Source organism: Harpia harpyja, chromosome 3 (genome assembly GCF_026419915.1).
Source record: "Harpia harpyja isolate bHarHar1 chromosome 3, bHarHar1 primary haplotype, whole genome shotgun sequence".
Taxonomy (NCBI): Eukaryota; Metazoa; Chordata; class Aves; order Accipitriformes; family Accipitridae; genus Harpia; species Harpia harpyja.
Window position 1 is genome coordinate 80,644,623 of NC_068942.1, and position 17,943 is coordinate 80,662,565.

Here is a 17,943-nt window from a genome sequence, read left to right on the forward strand (position 1 = left end):
AGTTTGGGCATCCCTAATAGCCTTTTTTTGTCCCACAGGCTATTAAATTAAACAGAACAAGATGAGGTGGTGAGGAGGGAATGGGGATAAACCTACAGGCTGGCCTGGTGGCTGGAGCGTTTATCCTGTGTGGTGGTGAAGCCTCCGCCGAGGCAAAGAGGGCACTGTACCCTCATCCTTGGCGAGTGCTGCTGTACCTTCCCATCACAGAGCCTGTTCTGGTTTCTGTGGTGATGGAAGCAGAGCGTGAGCTCAGCACTGAGCTGCTGGAAGCAGTTAGGTGTGCCTGACATCACAACTTGTGGCCTTCTGTGAGCTTTAACGTCAAACTTCCCGTGAGGAACCTCTGGGGACATGCGGCAGCTGAGCAGGGGTTTGAGGTGTGTTTGCAGCGAAAGCTGAAGGGCGGTGGGGATAACGCTGTGGGTTGGCAGTAACAGCACGGAGCTCAGCGAGCTGCTTTTTCCCTAGCTGGCTGGGTAAACTTGTGCTGAGCTGCGTGCTGCTGTGATCAGTTGGCGACCGTGGTTTAGGAATTATCTGAAACTAATGAAACTTGGAAAAATACTTGCTAAATAACACAAAACAAATGTGAAAATGTGAGTTAAAGCAGCTAGCTGTGTTAATACCTACATTGGGGGGAAAATGTGCTATTATTGTCCTAAGAGCTGCTGCCAGGGCTTCATTTCAAGGTGGCAAAACCCACAGCTAGCTCCAGGGAAAGGACAGCTAATCCTGGGACGCTAAATAAGATAAATTAATAAAGCCTGATACAAAAATTAAAAGGTAACTGTATGGCGCTGTTTTGCTCAGAGGATTTCCATCTTCCCTTTGCCTTGAGGCAATATTAGACTGAGGAGACTTCTGCAAGGGTTTCTACATTCTGGTAATGCACCAGTTCTCAAAATGTCATGCAAGACCATCATGCGTGGAAGTGCTGACCAGCTGTGGCATGCCTGCTGTAGCCTGGGAGGATGACGGTGAGCAAACAGTTCTTTTTGGCAGCTCCTGCGAGCAAAGGCAGCCCTGCGTGGCACACAGGGATGCAGATTTGGGGTCGCTTGGGGAACTCTGGCTGGTGCTGATCCAGGTTTGGTGCTGGTCTGGGGAAGGGTCAGCCTTGCTGCAGCTGGAGGACGCTGTTGGTCCTGTTATTCTCTTTGAATGAGAAATGGTTAAATCGCTGGAAACTTCAGTGTAAAGGTGAGCTTCTACACAAAAGAAATAAATATTTAGTTCCTCTGGTGATTTTTTCCCCCCCCCCCCCAGTTTCTGCTGATACACAGAGTTGAATCCTATGGGGTTCGTTTGTTTGGCGTCAGTGTGATTCTGAAAAACCAGAAAGCACTAATTGCCTTTCTAACCAGTTACTGAATTTCTTATGTTAGGTGGACTCTCATGGGGGAAGAGTAAGTCTTTTGTTCTTAAGCATTATTTTAACCCATGTTACAATCTGATTCGTTCTTTTTCAAGAAAGCGAGTAAACAGGTCAGCTTTGCTGCTGGCTGCTCCCGATCCCCAGCAGAGACTGGGGAGCTGTGGTGCAAAAGCTGGTTTCTCAGCAGCTGGTGAGAATCGCCGTGAACGCTGCTGGGGAGCTGCCGAGGCGGAGGAGCTGGTAGCACTCGGTTAAGCTGTTGCTTGGGCTCTATGGTCGAGGATAACTGGGCAGAAGCATGAAATTCAAGGAGTGGATGTGATGCCAGCTTTGTATTTGAGAGATTTCAGCTTCTCCTCTGGCAAGGAGGGTGTGATGCACACCCTGCAATTGTGCAGTGCCTCTGCCTGCGCCGGGGAGCAGTTGCAAGTGCGTTAATAACCTGGCTGCTGTGTCCAGAGAAGCAAATTCCTTCTGTGTGCTGAGCTGTGCTGTCTGGGGCAGCACCCTGACACCAGGGAGAAATCAGATGACTTGCACCAAGGGTTTGTGTTAAAAGATGGCAGGTTGCTGCGATTGCCAACGCCTAACCTGATAACCAGTCATGCCTCTTCTTGCTATGAAAGATGCTTCTAATTTTTACTCCACGCTCTTTTTTTATATACCTCATAATAACTGACCGCAGTGTAAAATTTCAGTTAAACACAAAATCAGCAAAGATGCAAAATGGGAAGGGAGGTTTTTTGCAATTTGTACTGCTGGACTCTGCGCAGAGCTGTGTTCAACTTGCCTCCTGCTACCTATTAGAGGTGCGCAGCTGTGCTCATGGTGCTTCCCGGAGGGAAATGTTTTCTGTCCCCATCAACGTGTTGGTGACGGGAGGGTGCCCCCATGCTGGGTACCAGCCTGAGAGCTTTGCAAATGGCAGCAGTATCAGAATTATTTGGACACTTGGAGCTGCAAAGAGACATTCAAGTCTGGTGGGGAGTTGTGGGTATCTGTCCCTCTTTCCTGAGAAAAGCTCCTTTCTGATGGTAAAATGGCTTTGGGGGCACCTTCTTTCTCTTCCCTGTGTGGCTGCTGTTGCAGGGCAGTGAACTGTGCTGCTCTAAAGCAGCTGAGGATCTGGTCCCAAGAGCTAAGTGACAGAGCACGTTATCTATGTGATGCAAAACAAGAACAATAAACCCCCCCACCCCCGTCTGTACCAAATAGCTAGGGATAGCAATTGAAAAGCATCTTCCTACTTGAAAACAAAGCTAAAATAAGTTTTTAAATTACTTTGTACGCATTAAAATACCTGAATCGTCACCTTGTAATTTTGTAAATGCTTTAGATGTTCTTGCCTTCCTTTTATTCTATTCTTCCCATCTTTTAAGGCTAGTGGGAAGGTGGTGTAGTACAAACTGTAATGCCTTTTTACCTTATTGCTGCCTTAACTGGATATTTATTGCCCAATATACAATGAAGATGAGGTGCCAAAGCCTTGAATTTCCTGAGCTCATTGTGAAAATTGCATTTTGTTTCTTCCTAAAGCTGATGGTTACAGATTCTGAAGGTGCACAGATGCGAAGCTCAAACTTATTTGGAAGCAAAGTGATTTATAAAGAGCTGCTGATTCCCCTAAAGAACAGGTAAGATCAAAATACTCTTAAAGGACTTTGCATTAATAGCGAACAACTAATACGTGTTTTCCTGTAGGGAAATAACGTTGCCTACCTGGAGCCAAGTAAAAGATAGCGATGCCTTAGCTTTCAGAGAGATGAACCTCTAATTGCTAATAGAGTTTATAGGGGATTTGGGCTGTTGATAAAACACTAAATTGCATTGGATTATGCACCAGATAAAATCTACGGTTGTCAGAGGCTCCAGGAGGAATTTGCAAGGCTTTGGGTAAAACACTGGCTTTTAAACTCATCCTGAGACTAGAAAAATGAAGCTGTCTGACATGCTCAGATAGGAAAAAAGTGTAGTTCCTTCAGATAAGCTGTGACAGCATGGGTCCTGTGAAAGCTTGTGTCTCATGATGACCCTTTTGCGTGCAGAGCTGGACTTTGACTTGCTGGTTTATGGCAGCAGGTGGCTTGTGGGACCAGGCTGGGGATGATCTTCAGGCTGTTTTCCTACTTGCAGCATCTCAAGGTGAGTGCCAGGCTCAGCAAGGTGGATCCCCATCACCTGGATCAGGACCTGGCTCCTTGCCCTTCTGCAAGCTGCCACGGGGTTCAGTTCCCCAGTTGTGAAACTGGGATAACGATTTCTGCACCGTGAGATGTGTTGAAGCAGGGACAGCAGCTTGTCCAGGGATGTGGATATTCCCAATATTGACATTACTGAATTCCTGCAAGGAGCAAGCTCTACCTGGGGCGGCTTGGAGGCTGCTCCAACATGTCAGCTGCAGGCGATGCTCGGAGCAGAGTACACCGAGCTTAAAGCTGTTCATCGCTCCAGCCTCAAGCTGAGGGAAAGGGACCTGGGAGTTTTGCAGAGAAACAGGGCGTTTGGCAGTGGTTGCTTCGAGCAGGCACAGGGTAGGAGCTGCTGCTCCAAATGCAGCTTTCCGAGTGCCCCGGGCTCTCGTGTCTGCCAGACCGTCGGTCAGGTGGCACGAGGGTCAACCAGGAGAGATGCAAGGGGTGTCTGGTCCAGATGTGGGATGAGATCCAGTTACTGCCCTTGTGAAGGTGTTGTGGATGTGTTCCTCTGTGATACGCCGGTGGGTCACCCCACGCCGGCTCTGCAGATCACCGGTGATGGCACTTGGTGATGCTCAGGTCTAATGCCGGGCAGGTTTTCTCCAAGACTGACTCTGGGCAACGTCTTACCCAGACTCTCCATCCGCCTACCCCGCGCTCCGTGCTGGGAAGAGGCTTGTGGCAGGGTACAGATTTCCAACTCCAAAGGTACGGGGTTTTTTTTTGCCATTCCTGGACACGTGCGGCTTCAGCGTGTAGGTCTGAGCAGTACGTGCAAGAAAACGGCGTAGCAGCCTGTGTCTGAGTGTAGAAGCTAGATGGCACAGTCCGCCCGCATTTTCGCTGTCGTCTTGATGGCTTGGGTGAGACACAGTCCTGCAGCGTGGTGTGCTTGAGTGGCTGTGTCCAAAAATACGCAGCTTTTCTTGGTAAGCCGTAGCATGCAGGGCGTTTGTCCTGCGGGTGCCCCGTGCTTGCTTTCTTTTGAGAAATCTCTGTGTTTTGGATTCTTGCTACTGCACCAGTGCTGGACGGCAGGATTGGGGCACAGCCCACGGCTCTGCCCCTCTCCTCGCTCCTGCTCGGGTCCTGTGTGACTGTGGTGGTGTCACAGGTGTGACATCAGAACCGAAATTCCAGAATCGCAGTTCTTGCCTTCCCTTTCCGTGTTTGTTTTTTTGTTCCCCCCCCCCCCCCTCCCAGCTTTGGGCACAGTTTCACTGCCAGCCTCTGGTCCTGCACATGCTGTCATTTTGGAGAGAAAGCTTAAAACATACCCAAACCAGGAAAGTGCTGTTTATCCCTGGTCAGGTCATCCCTGAATTTCTCCAACTTAATGCTGAGCTCATCTGCTTCTTTACAAGGCTGTGCAGAGCTATCCCCATCTGGGATGGCACCACAAATACTCCTGAACTTGAGGGCATTTATTCATAAATATATCTTAGAAAAGTCTAACTCGCATCTATGTGTCACTTCATGTGGCTAAAAGCTATAATGAGTGCTAGGACGACGCTCTCTGCTTGGGGGAGAGCATCGCTCCTGCGCCTGCATCCAGCCGTCGCTCTGCTAGCACTGAAGCCACAGCGGATTTTGGTAAAACACGCAGATTTCTCGCCCCTGATTTCTGCAGGTGGCCAACACCAAACAGGCTGGCTCCGCAGCGATGCTCACGTATCGCAGGCTCCTGGTTTACAATTTTGTTTGCTCCTTTGGCACAGTCCTCTGCTAAACCTGACCCATCCCAGAGTCTGGATGAGCCCCCCCAGGCACGGGGGTGCAGTACCTGCCGTGCTGCCCGTGCAGCCACGCTTCTGCTCCGAGTGTTTAATAACGTGGTGAGATTAACATCTAGGAAACCCCAGGCAGATGGGATTTGGCTGGCTGTGTGGTGAGCAGAAGTGCTTCTAAATAAAACATTTTCAAAGACTGGCATTAGGCATCAGTGGCTGTCTAATTCGTGCCGCTTGTTGGGAGTGTGTGTTCATCGCAAACAATGTTTATTTATGGCATGTAAAAATCTATTTCAATCAAATAATTTCCATAACTGAATATTTATGCCAACATCTACTGAATGCTCCTTGACTAAACTGAAAACTATTTATTCAGTTATAAATGTTTACTTGTTTAGTGTTAAAACTGCTTTAAACAAACTTAAAAATCAAATTGATGTCTTCCCTGTTAGCAGGATTTCCACTGTATTCTACACATCAGCTTGCTGAGCAATGTATAATATTTTATTATAATTTCAGCTCAAATAGCCTCTGTATATTTATACCCTCTAGTGGCACCGATTGCCCAGAGAAGCTGTGGATGCCCCATCCCTGGAAGAGTTCAAGGCCAGGTTGGATGGGGCTTTGGGCAACCTGGTCTAGTGGAAGGTGTCCCTGCCCATGGCAGGGGGGTTGGAACTAGATGATCTTTAAGGTCCCTTCCAACCCAAACCATTCTAGGATTCTGTGATGATTCTGTGCTCAGAGTGCCAACTAGACTTGCAACAGGACTGCTGCTGTTCTCAAATAGCTTGGTTTTACGAGGTCAGATCAGTTAGAATAGCAATTTATTGCACCAAATGCTCAGCGTTAAGTCTTAAATAATATCGTGCTGAGCAAGCTCCAGGTCGCTGCCTCGTTGTTGATAGTGGAGTCCAGGAGACTCTTGGAATTAGGAAGAGTCTGGAAGCGTGAGAGTTTGGAAAATGTATTTATGCTCCGAGGGAGCCCATTGTATTTGCAGCTTGCGAAGCAGGTGATTTTATATGCCTTGAAGGGAAACCTGCACGTTTTCCGTGCATGCTTCCCGTGGGACAGGCGGCATCGGGGTCGGCAGGCGAGCCACAGCGGCACGTTGTGCCATTAATCCCACGGTGGCTGAAAATCGCCCAGAGGCAGAGCATCGCTCTGCACTTGCACGTGTATCTGTGTGCCTGTGATTTTGCAGGTGAGCTCTTGTTGGGACCTACTGGGGCTGTTTTGGGATATGTGCTGTGTTTATCCTTGCTTTTTTTGAGCAGCAGGGGAGGTAGGTGGTGGCAGGGATAGATATCAGGTCTGCTGCATTTGCAGAGGAGTTGCATCGAGGTCAGGTCTGTGATTTTTTTTTTTTTTTTTTTGGAGGGGGATAAAATTAAAATCAAAAGAAGGCTTTGTGGGGAGCAGAAAGGGGAGCTGAAATACTGAGGGGTGCCAGCGTGGGCGCCTGTCCCACCCCAGCCAGGGGTCCCCAGGACACGGCCACCCCAGGGTGGTGACAGGCTCTGGACAGAGAGGGGTTGAAAGCCGAATGCTGATACCCATGTTGCTGAGCAGGACTGAATGATTTAATTACTTGCGGGATACAAAACGAGTTACTCCTTATCTCGCATCACTTGAGAGGGTGATGCTGCCGTCCTCTCCCTCTCTGCAGCTTCAGCTGTCCAGCTTTATCCCACAGCAATGCTGAGTCTCTGCCTTTGCAGCCTGCGGATTTTTATCATTTTCTTCTGGCACCAGATCGAAAGAGGCTTGTCAGGCGGTGATGGTGGCTTAAAGTTAGTATTTCATCAGAGTAAAGGCACGTGGGAGCGAGGGGCCCTTTTTGCTGCACCGACAGCTCCTGCTTGCGTTGGTGAACAAAAACAGCTCCAAAACCACTGGTGTGATGCTTCCCCCAGCCCTCTGCCCGGAGGGGCTCATAGGTGAGCTCTGCAAGGGGAAATCGGTGCCAAAGCCGGGGATTTCTTGGATGCGATCCGACAAAGAGTGTAGCTGAAGTCCTGCCTCCGGTTAAAGCTTCACGCTTTGCAGTGGGGGCTTTGCTTATTCAGCACACTCTCCTTGCCATGCTCTGCCTTGCTCTTCTCCATCCTCCTCCTCCCGTGCCTGCAGTAACTGTGGAATTGGGATTTCGTACAGAAAACCTGAGAATTTCAACTAGGATTTCACATATGCTGTAGAAATCCCCTCCTAACCAAACACCTGGGATCCTAATGTGTCTGCAGTGCCTTCTGATGGCTTAATTACTTTTTGCTTCTCCGTTAAGTCCCCTGCAATGATAGGAAAAAGGTTACCTTGCTCAGAACAGCAGGTGAAACCCAGTAGCCAGCCCCTGCCTGGGGGCTTAGCTTTGCTCAGAACCACTTTTGGTTAGCTGATTTTCTTGAAGATCTAGGAACACAGATATATACTTTTTTGTGTGTGTGCAGGCATTGTTTATCACCGCTTTGATTGCATATACCCTGGGTAAGCACTATACAAACCCTGGCAAATAAATGGTCTGTGACTTAGAAGAGCAGAAAATCCTCCGGAGTTATGCCCCGTGTTTATGGCATCTTGTCTGCAACACCGGTGTGCTTGCACGAGCTGTAAAACTCGGTTATGTTTCCCCTGCTCTTTCCCAGTGTTTGATGTAAGGTGTCACAGCAGCCGGTGGCACAAAATCGATGCCCGGCTCGGTTCTTCCAGGCATTCATCCCAGCATGCAGTGGGACTGCGCTCGGGGGCTCGGGGCTGTGCTGGGCTCACGGGATTTGGGCTCCAATGGCTCACCCTTCGAAAGACTTTGTGGGACAAAGTGGGTCCCACCAGGCTGGAAATTCTCAGGCAAATATTTTCAGGTCTGACTGTGCATCACTCATAGAGCTTATGATGAATTTTGTAGGGATATGGGACTTTGCCACATTTTTTGGGAGCGTTTGGGTTGGACTTGAATGATCATGAGCAGATGCTGATGTTCCCCCTATGCAAGGTAATACATAAAGCTATGGCTAATCAATACGTTTCCTCTGATAGAAGCAGATTTAGTAGCAGGAAGGGAGATGGTATTTTAGGATCACGCACATCCAGAAATATGTCCCTCCTCTTTTAGCTGGTGGTCGGATTTGAAGTCCACCTTGGATGATTAGTGCAAACACATGGCTGAAGATTTGGCTTCCACTTGCAATGATCAATTATCCCTCCGCAGCGAGGTGATGCTTGCTGAGACACCAGCTAAAACAGAGCGGTGCAGGGCATGTTCAATGGTTCCTCTGCTTTAACTAATTACTAGGCATAAAGCCGTATTCAATAGCAGTGATGAATGCAGTGAAGCACATTCACGTATTATTATCTGAGAGCAGAATGGGGAGTTTTGTAATATATACGTTAGCATGCCGCAGGCAGGACTTCCCAGGGGAGAAGTGAGGGGTTGCTGTTGCTGGAGGGGATGGAGAGCAGGATCAGGTTCTGCACCCATCAGCCACTGAACCGATCCCAAATGGACCTTGTCTCACCCAGCGTTTGCAGGGTCTGGTCCCTGCACGATGACCGTGCTTCCTTCTGCCCGTAACGGCAATTACAGGAGCTAATGAAGAGAGGGGAGTTGGTCACCGCTTGCTTTTATTCCCCAAATGTCAGAGCTCCCGAAGCATATTCTGGCATTTAAAATGAATGACTGCAGAAGAGTCTTATCGGCACAGGGTTTTATGTGGCTCACAAAGTCCCATCTGTGCTGCTGGGTAGCTGGTCCCGTGTGTCCCTTCTGCTGTGGCAAAAAACACAGGGATTTGTTTTAATCAGACTTGGGATGTGGGATCCTCCTGGGGATGGTGCAAAAATGGACCGTTACTCATATGAACCTTCAGGCGCCTTCTGCTGGGTTGCTTGTAGCTGGCGAGAGGCTCAGAGAGGCTCTTTGTTCTCAGATGATGGTTAAACCCATTGTATTCCTCCGAAGCCAGACTGAAATGTGGCTGTCAGGTGGGTTTGCAATGTTTTTTCTTTCAGCTGCCCAGACATAGTCCTCTCTGGAGGAGCCTCAGCAGACTTTCCCTCTGGCTGTGCCTTTTACCATCCCTGTGCTGGAGAGACTTTCCCTCCCTGGAGGACAACTGGAGGATGCTTTGCTGGTGCTTTGGGTCTTTTTCCACCTGCAGGCACCTGCTCCAACATCGTGGTCCGGGTGAAACCTCCCATCTCAGTTTGCCTTCGGGTCCCTCTGGGGCATGCTGCTTTTCACCAGCCCCCCGGCACAGCTGCTGCAGCTGGGCTATAAACCAGATTGCCGGATGGATATGAGCTTAAAAACTGAAATCAGCACCTTGCTCTGTCCCCCGTCCTCCTTGGGATATTTTGGGGTCATCCTCAGTCTTCAGCCCAAATCCCCCATCCATCCATGCCTGCCCTAAAACTTGGCCATGGTGCCTGCTGCACCCACACCAGCCCTGATGTGTCTTTGCAATTTGATATTTATACCTTTGATAGTTATACCTTTGCAACCCAGGGGAGAAGATAGTTTAAGTGAGTAGTCTTGTTTGCAGAGAGGTTGTCCCAAAAGTACCAAGGGGGTGGGTGAAAGGGATGCAGCAATGCCTCCCTCCCTGGAGGGGTGGCTCAGGCTGCGGATGTCCGTCCTGCTGCAAAACAAAAAAATTACCTTTTCTGGCTTGAGGACTGATCAAAGTGTTGGCTGAAAACTCAGTTTCTGGGGTAAGGAATGGAGAACTGACAAATAACCCTTGAATCTTTTATTACAGAGCAGCATCATTTTATCTTATCCCTGCCAGCGTCATATTTAAAAATATATATCAAAAAGATGACATGTCTCTCCCACTTGCAGTTTTCTGCCTTAAAAAGTGTCCCTTCTCCTCCTGGAGGACTGCGGGTCTGAAAGCCCCGCAGAGCACTCTTGTAGTGTGGCCGCACTTGGGGTTCCCCATTTACTTTCCCCCTTTACCAGTGACAGTGCCCTGGATTGCACTGTGAGGACCAGATCCCAAACCTGCGCCTTGGGCTAGGGTGACAGAAAACGGGATAAAAGACAGAAAATGTAAAAGCAAACATTATTTCTTTGGTGTTTTTCTCCCAGAGGGCTGAGTGGATGGGCTGTAATTGGGATGGGAAGGGCTCTGAGCATCGAGAAGACATAAAATGGGCTGGTTTGGGGCTCTGAAATGGGACCTTGAGCTGCGACACATGGCTTTTGAGGACCTAAAATGGCTAAGACATCTTTTTTATATATAGGCATATGAAGACATGCATGTGTGTGTATTTTTCTTCCACCTCCCCTCTAGGCAAGTGCTAAGGACGTGATGACAGGCAAAATCTCCTGGTGACAGTGGCTGGGGTGACCCTCCGGGTGACCAGCAAAGCATTTGCTCCCAGCCTCTTCAGCATGGATAGAACCGTTTGGTACTGTCCACGGGAGGTAACTTTTAATTACTTTAAAATAAACACATATTTCTGGCTTTTTCGGCTTCGGTGAGTAGATTTCTTCTGTGCAGAGTGATGAAGCAAACCCAGTAAATAATGCTCTGCAGCGGAGGTAGCTAGATGGCTGCAACTGGAAAGGTCTCCGTGCGTCTGGAGGGAATGGAATAGCTTGATTTATGATTTTAACAAGCATGGCTGGATAGGGAATCATGCCTATATGGTTTTAAAGTCATGAAGAGATATTAATCAAAATTAAGGCTGCTCTAAGAAGGTATCTGAGCCAGTGGTCCGGTTCCTGGCTAATTGATTACACAACTAAAGCATAGTTGTCCCTACAGAGACAGTCGAAGGACAGCTTGGATGGGGGTCTCAGGGTTTAATGCCAGATGGGGAAGCAGAGGGTTGGAACAAAGGGCGTAATGAGGAATAACAGGAATCAGTTAGAGGGACTGTGCACTTGTCCCCATTGATTAGGCTGCATGTGAAGGGAGAAAATGATTAATAGAAACACGTAAATGAGAAGCAGCAGTGACATTTCTAGAGCTGCAGCCTGAAATCACACGCTGCCAAAGGTCGGAGCCTCCTGGACAGATAGTGAACATCGGCCTTGGAAAAAAGGTAGTTTTGGGGAAAAAGCCTGGCTGTGTGCCTCCAGGGCCAGCCCAGCCCAGCCGGGACTGAGCATGTTAAAAGCCACGTTGGCAGCGTGCTGGCCCACCAGGTTGCTTCCTCCCCTTACTCCTGCATTAATTGTCATTCTGATGGAAAATGCCTTAAAATGGCTGTGCAGGGTGGTGTTGGTGGAGCTGCCTCCCACCTGGCTGATGCTCCCCCAGGAGTTTTCCAAACTCCGCTTTCTGCTTGTCTGCACAAGGCGGTTGTGTTGTAGGGTGAAGCTCAGGCTCAAAACCTTTTCTTTTAGGGGAAAATTGCATCTGCACTTCTCTGCCTTGCCTCTGGCCAGGATGCATGCCATGCTTTGCCCAGTGCGGTTTGACATTGCATTGCCCTTGGTCTTTTCAACACAAGACATCTCTGGACGTTTCCCTGTGGTCTGGGAGGTACACGCGCAAAGCAGCAATGCCAAATGAACCTCCTTCCATGGCCTGAACTCTTGCAATGTTGCAAATATGCCAGGAGGTCTTATTGCAAATCTCCACGTCTTTTGGACCTGCTGAAAGGAGATGGGTACAGATTAGTTGAGCTCCTTGTGAGGCTTCCCAGTGAATCCTCCAAATTTCTCCAGGCATGTTCAGGCATTAAAAATTTCCGTTGTCTCAGGCTTGGAAAAGTCATGTTGGTGATCTCGTAGGATTAGCCGCGGAGATCTGGGGATTTAAGAAGTTTCCGAAAGGTATATAGGCTCGAGTACTCACCCAAACCAAGCAAAACCCCTGGTAGTAAAATTTATTTGCACTTCATATTTAATGTGATGGCTACCCAGGACTCTAGGCTCCTGCACATAATGAGTTTCGCAGTTAAAGCTTAGCTGCACTGAAGCCGCGTTTCCTACTCAAGGGTCCCCAAGCCCAGTGCCTGCAGCTGGATCCAAGGACTTTGGTAGCCTTTCTTTGGGGCGGCATGCTGGGAGCTGTGGCAAGGATCCTGCTCAAATCTGACCCTGCATCCTCTGTAAAAGTCTCTCAGATGCAAGCTCTGAGAGTGAGATGCTCCTGTCTTGCAAGAACGCTCGTCCTAGACTTTGCTCCCATTGGGTTTTTGCAGTGACATCAGCTGAATGGTGGGCATTTCTCTGAATCTATGGGATGAATGGAGAGTGCTCAGAAACAGAGGTTGAACGACAGCTGGAAATGCTTGCTTTCTGCCATTTCTGACAACATCACATCTGCAAGATGATATGGGTGCTCCTTGAGGTAGGTCATCACTGCTTTTGCACATGCAAACTAAGGAACCGTGAGTACAAGTGAAAACCCGGGTGCTTAAACACCAGCTGGATAAGGCTTGCTGCTTTGCAGGCACTGAGCTCCTGCAGGTACATCTGCAGCTTCCCTTGTTGTTTGCAGTAGTTTTATTCCTCATACAGCACCGCATAGAGTCATCTGTGCCTGATCCCTCCCAGCTGTAAATGGGACAATATCCATTGGTGATTTATCCTGCCTTTTCCTATTTTGGACCTCACCCTATTGCATACAGAGACATGGCTCTGTTCAGTGGGTCTGGTGATTTTGCCTCTCAAAAGCAGTGTTCTCAGTGACTTTGAAATGATGTCCCCCTTTTCCCTTCCTCTTCAATCATAGCACAGGCATAACTCAATGAGATCAATAGTGACCGTCATGAAAATCAGAGAAGGATTGATCCTCCGTGATCATCACAGAAAGAAATGCTGCATTTGCTCTGTTTTCTGCAACTCAGCTTCCAGGCCCAGGTGTCCATCTTCCCAGAGAGATAACACCATGTACTTCAGTCTTTCTCTGCAAGAAAGCTGCTCTGACACCGGCTCCACAAAAGCCGATGGCAGTCTGATCCCGTAAATTTATCAGTCCCCAAACGAGCTGCGGTGTCCGTCCTCATGCACCTTTCTTCTCTGCCTGTTGGATAATGCAGAAGACCACGTATGCTCCAGCAGCACCCTCCCCTGAACAAACCCTCCTGCCAGACCCCCATCTTCTGTCTGCCTTTAGCTCCTGATTATGGGGCAATTTCACGGTGCCGTGTGCGGTGGGAGCAGCTCTCTGGGTGTAACTGGTGCCTGCTCGTCCCCCGGCGGGGTGGTGGATCGGTGCCTTCTGCACTCCGTGAAATTCAGCCCCCGAGCCAGAGCTGGAGCTGCAGCCAGAGTACATAAATCTGCGAAACACTTCATCGGCTGGTGTCTCGTATGAGGGTCTCGAGCTGTCTCTCCCTGCGGAGGATGATCTTACCTGCAGAAACATCCAGCTCAGCAGGTGGCTAATTACCACCATCAAAACTTTATAGGCAGCGCGCTCAGGGGTAAGTTCTTGTCAGGGCATGAGAAATACAGTTTTGAAACAAATCTCATTTCAAAGCATCCATAACTTTTCTGAGCAAAGGCACAAGAGGGAGATAGGAATTGTTTAGGAGCCGAGAGCGGGATGGATGGTGACCACCTCAGGCTCAGTCCAAGAGCAACGCAGCGAGGATGCGCCGGGGTGAGCCACCGCTTGCTGCGGTCCTATCAATCTGCTTGGCGCAAAGTACCAAATACCAAGAGATGATGCTCCCTCTGAGCGTGGGGGCTGGCTTCATACCTGCAGCCCCTCATTCTCATGCTCTCCCTGCTCCCAAAGGAGTTACCCACCTGCCAAAGGCGCTGGAGTAATTCTCCTTGTTAGAATAAATTATGAGGATCACAGCCAGCCGCTCACTTAATGCTAAAATCACAGGGAGATGAGACTGGCCACTTTGGTCCTCTCTGACCTTGAAAACCAAGCTGGCGAATGCAACCTTCCATTTCTTATTGCTCTCCAGGATTAGTGGGATGAGGTCAGCCTGTAGCACTAATTCACTTTGCTCTTAACTCATTTCATTACATTACAGGAGAGCATTGCACTTGGTGAGTGTAATCTTCAATGTTATTCTCCTCTTGTCTTTGCTTTTGTTATAAATTAAATAAGCTACTGTCATTTTCCAACTATAAAGATTGATTTTTTTTTTTTTTTTAACTATACTGGGGCAAGCGCTGATAATTTATACATCTTAAAGTTGTTCACTTAGTTGTCTCTCTAGCTGGTTATTTTGTTGGACCTTGAGCTGGCTGCTTTTTCCTTTTGCCATGCTCTCAGGTGGCAGGCTCTCAGGAAAGAGATGTTAAGTCTTCTCTTGGAAAAGAGACCTTAAGTCTTCATACCTCCTGTTGTGAGGAGCACGGACGGACCTGAGATGGACACTGGGCTCCTGTGAATACCAAAATGAGAGCTCGTGTCAGTAGGATGCACTGTCCCTTCCAGGGAGATGTCAAGGCTGGCTTGCGTGTGATGCTGATGTATGTCTGTGTTGGCTGCATGGTTGGGCTGTCTCATCCCCATCGCGAGCAAAGAGAACGCAACGTAGCTCCTTGACCAAAACGCAGCGTCCAAAACAACCCAAGCTGAGCAGAAGCCATCTTCCAAACTAAATGTTGAAGTTGGGTATGTGTGACACACAGATTCCCTGGCAGTATTTGAAGCATGACAATAATCCAAAAGGACATACCTTGGATTTAAAGCCTGGCTGCTGGTTTTAAAATTGAGCTCTTCCACGAAGGTGGTACTGAAAGCTGTTCTTGGTTGTGAACGACAGGCTCCGGGATCCACCCGTGCTCAGATGTACCTCTGCTTTGAGCTGCTCCCAAGACAAATGTGTCTGAGAGGGTTTACTGCTCAGACTCTTGAGCAGATGGTGGTGCCTCCTAAACCAGACTGAGGTGGCCCCAGTGCTGTGATCTTTTGGCCATGGTAACTAGTAATGCGCTAGAGCGGTGGCCATGAACTTGCGTTGCTGATCACCTATGACAAATCACATGCCATTAAGGTTTTTTCTTCTTTCTGAAGAAGCAGTAGCTTCAGTTCTCTTCTTACCATGTTATGCATAATCCATATAGCTGATGGACATGTGCTGGTTCAGGAGCTGCTCTGTCTTAGTGTGTTGCAGAAACACAATTAACAGACTAACTCATGTCCAGTGGGTGCAAACCCCCATCTGGCAGGATGTCAGCTGAGAAATACAAGAACTGCAAGTGATTAGAAACTGGAATTTTTTATTTTCATAGGTATAATAGAAGGTGGAATAAGTGATTGGAAAAGCGGAACTTCTAGACTTGGCCTAGCTGCAAGGGGAGGGTTGGTTTGATGAAGATGAAAAGCCAATTGGCTGAAAGTCACTGTGGAATGAAAGAAAGAAGAGCCCAAACTAAAAATGATGTATTTCCAAGAGACAAAGCAGAGTGGCTGTAGGGAATGGCAGGTGGGACCTTCTGGGGAAGATGCTAAGGAGTACGGGCAACTCCTCGAAGAAATTTTCATTGGTCTTAGTCAAAAAAGAGGTGTATATGAAGTAGACAATAAGCCTGATTACTAAAAATCAGCAGAAAAGAATGATGAAAACAAATGGTGACAAAATGTGAAAGGCTGAAACACAAACCAAGGGACACGGGGGGAAGTGGTCACCAGGTGCACTGGAAGCAACGTAGGTGGAGGATGGCCCTACCATGCTGGCATCAGCCTGGGAGGTGCAGGGAAACCAGATTGGAAAATGAACGTGGAACTAAACTACCTAAAAAAACGGTCCGAGAAAACCAGAATGGCCGTCAGCGAGGGCAGCACCTGGTTTCACCGTCCAGCAGGAGCAATCAGCAGCAGAAATGTAGGGTGGGGAAGGACCAGGGAGCAGAGCTGGGGAAGAGGGCTCAGGGTGAGTCCCCTCATGGGTGTGGGTCGCCTGTGCCAGGCCCCTGTGGAAGACCCACATGCTGCACTGGGTGTAGAAACAGGAATTAAGTCTTTAAGTTTGCTCAGCAGTGCTGGTTTTATTTATGCATTTGTACTGACGGAAGAAAAAAAGAAAGAAAGAAGCGCCTGGGGTAGATGGCCAGGGAGACTGTGACCTCTTCGTCACCGAAGGTTTTTAAGACAGGTCAGACAAGTATCTCCTGGGAATAATTCGATGAAGTTGATTGTGGCCGGGGAAGTGGATGAGCTCAGTAATTTCTTGATCACCTTCAGCCCTATAGATCTCTCTAGTTTTTTTTCAACATTTATAGCATAACACTGTTCACAAGGCTGAAATCCCCTACCCCCTGCTCGCGATTAATTTCCCAACAATACTTTAAAGCATCACGTTAAGGCATCATAAAGACATTGTGCTTTTAGAAACAATTATTTGATCGCTCCGCCAATGCCTCATTGCAGCCATCCTAATGAACGATGAAACTTTATTGTGTTTAGAGATGTAGTACGTGGCACCGGCGGCCGCCGTCGCTGGGCTGGGAGACGGAAAAAGCACATAAGCGTCTCGGCGCAAGGCTTCTCCTTGTCACGAAGCCTGTCCTCTGATTTGGGGAGTGCAAATTGCATTTTAACAGATATAACCTACAGAAAAAATATTATCAACAAAGGGAAAGAAGATTAACTGCTTGCCTGGAGGCAACGTTTGAAGATTTTACAGATACGGCTGTACCTGCTACAGCCGGCACTCCAGTTACAGTGGGTACAGCGGGGAGATGCGGCTCATGATATACCAAATAAAACGGCACCATTTTTCATTATACCTCAGTGGTAATGCTCTTTTTTTAAGGTGGTCCATCTGTGAGCTGGATGCTTCTGGAACCAGAGGTGTTTTCAGTGCTCACCGAGGACTTGTTTACCTCTATTTCTGTTCAAAGTTCTTTGGCAGAGGAAAAATCACACCTTTCCTTCACAGCTGATGTATTGGGGCTGCTTCCAAGTGTGGCTGTGAGCTGGCATTAAACTCGCCATGTGTCCTGGTTTTGGCTGGGATAGAGTTAATTCTCTTCCTAGTAGCTGGTACAGTGTTCTGTTTTGGGTTCAGTATGAGAAGAATGTTGATAACACACTGATGTTTTCAGTTGTTGCCAAGTAGTGTTTAGACTAAGTCAAGGATTTTTCAGCTTCTCATGCCCAGCCAGCAAGAAGGCTGGAGGGAAAAAAGAAGTTGGGAGGGGACACAGCCAGGGCAGTGACCCAAACTGGCCAAAGGGGTATTCCATACCGTGTGACGTCATGTCCAGTATAGAAACTGGGGGGAGTTGGCCTGGGGGGTCGTTGCTCGGGAACTGACTGGGCATCAGTCAGCGAGTGGTGAGCAATTGCATTGTGCATCACTTGTTTTGTATATTCTAATTCTTTTATTATTACTATAATTTTTATTATTATTATCATCATCATTATTATTTTCTTCCTTTCTGTCCTATTAAACTGTCTTTATCTCAACCCACAAGTTTACCTTTTTCCAATTCTCTCCCCCATCCCACTGGGTGGGGGGAGTGAGTGAGCAGCTGCGTGGTGCTTAGTTGCTGGCTGGGGTTAAACCATGACACCATGGTTTGGGGTTGGCTTTGGATCCGAACCCTCAAAATTAGGAACTGGGTGATGTATTTCATGTGGAGATTCTTTTGGCTGGTTTAGCACTCGTGCTATCGACCATCAGAGACCAGGAGGGGCTTTGCCAGTGATCATGCCTTTCTTTTCAACTGGTTTAGGACAGGAATAAATTTATTTTCTAGTGCAAA

The 17,943-nt window shown here is 48.2% G+C and overlaps 1 long non-coding RNA gene across 4 annotated transcripts; it reads left to right on the plus strand.

Annotated features, from left to right (window-relative positions):
* Positions 1 to 642: 642 nt before the first annotated feature.
* On the plus strand, positions 643 to 16,953 carry LOC128140165 (uncharacterized). Of its 4 annotated transcripts, none has more exons than XR_008234634.1 (5): positions 643 to 3,012; positions 3,424 to 3,520; positions 9,312 to 9,486; positions 12,462 to 12,610; positions 12,995 to 16,953. It is a non-coding gene; the product is annotated as an uncharacterized LOC128140165 (long non-coding RNA). The 4 variants fall into 4 exon arrangements; XR_008234635.1 differs by having other exon boundaries at positions 643 to 2,412; positions 2,915 to 3,012; positions 12,462 to 16,953; XR_008234632.1 differs by having other exon boundaries at positions 12,462 to 16,953.
* The last annotated feature ends 990 nt before the right edge of the window (positions 16,954 to 17,943 follow it).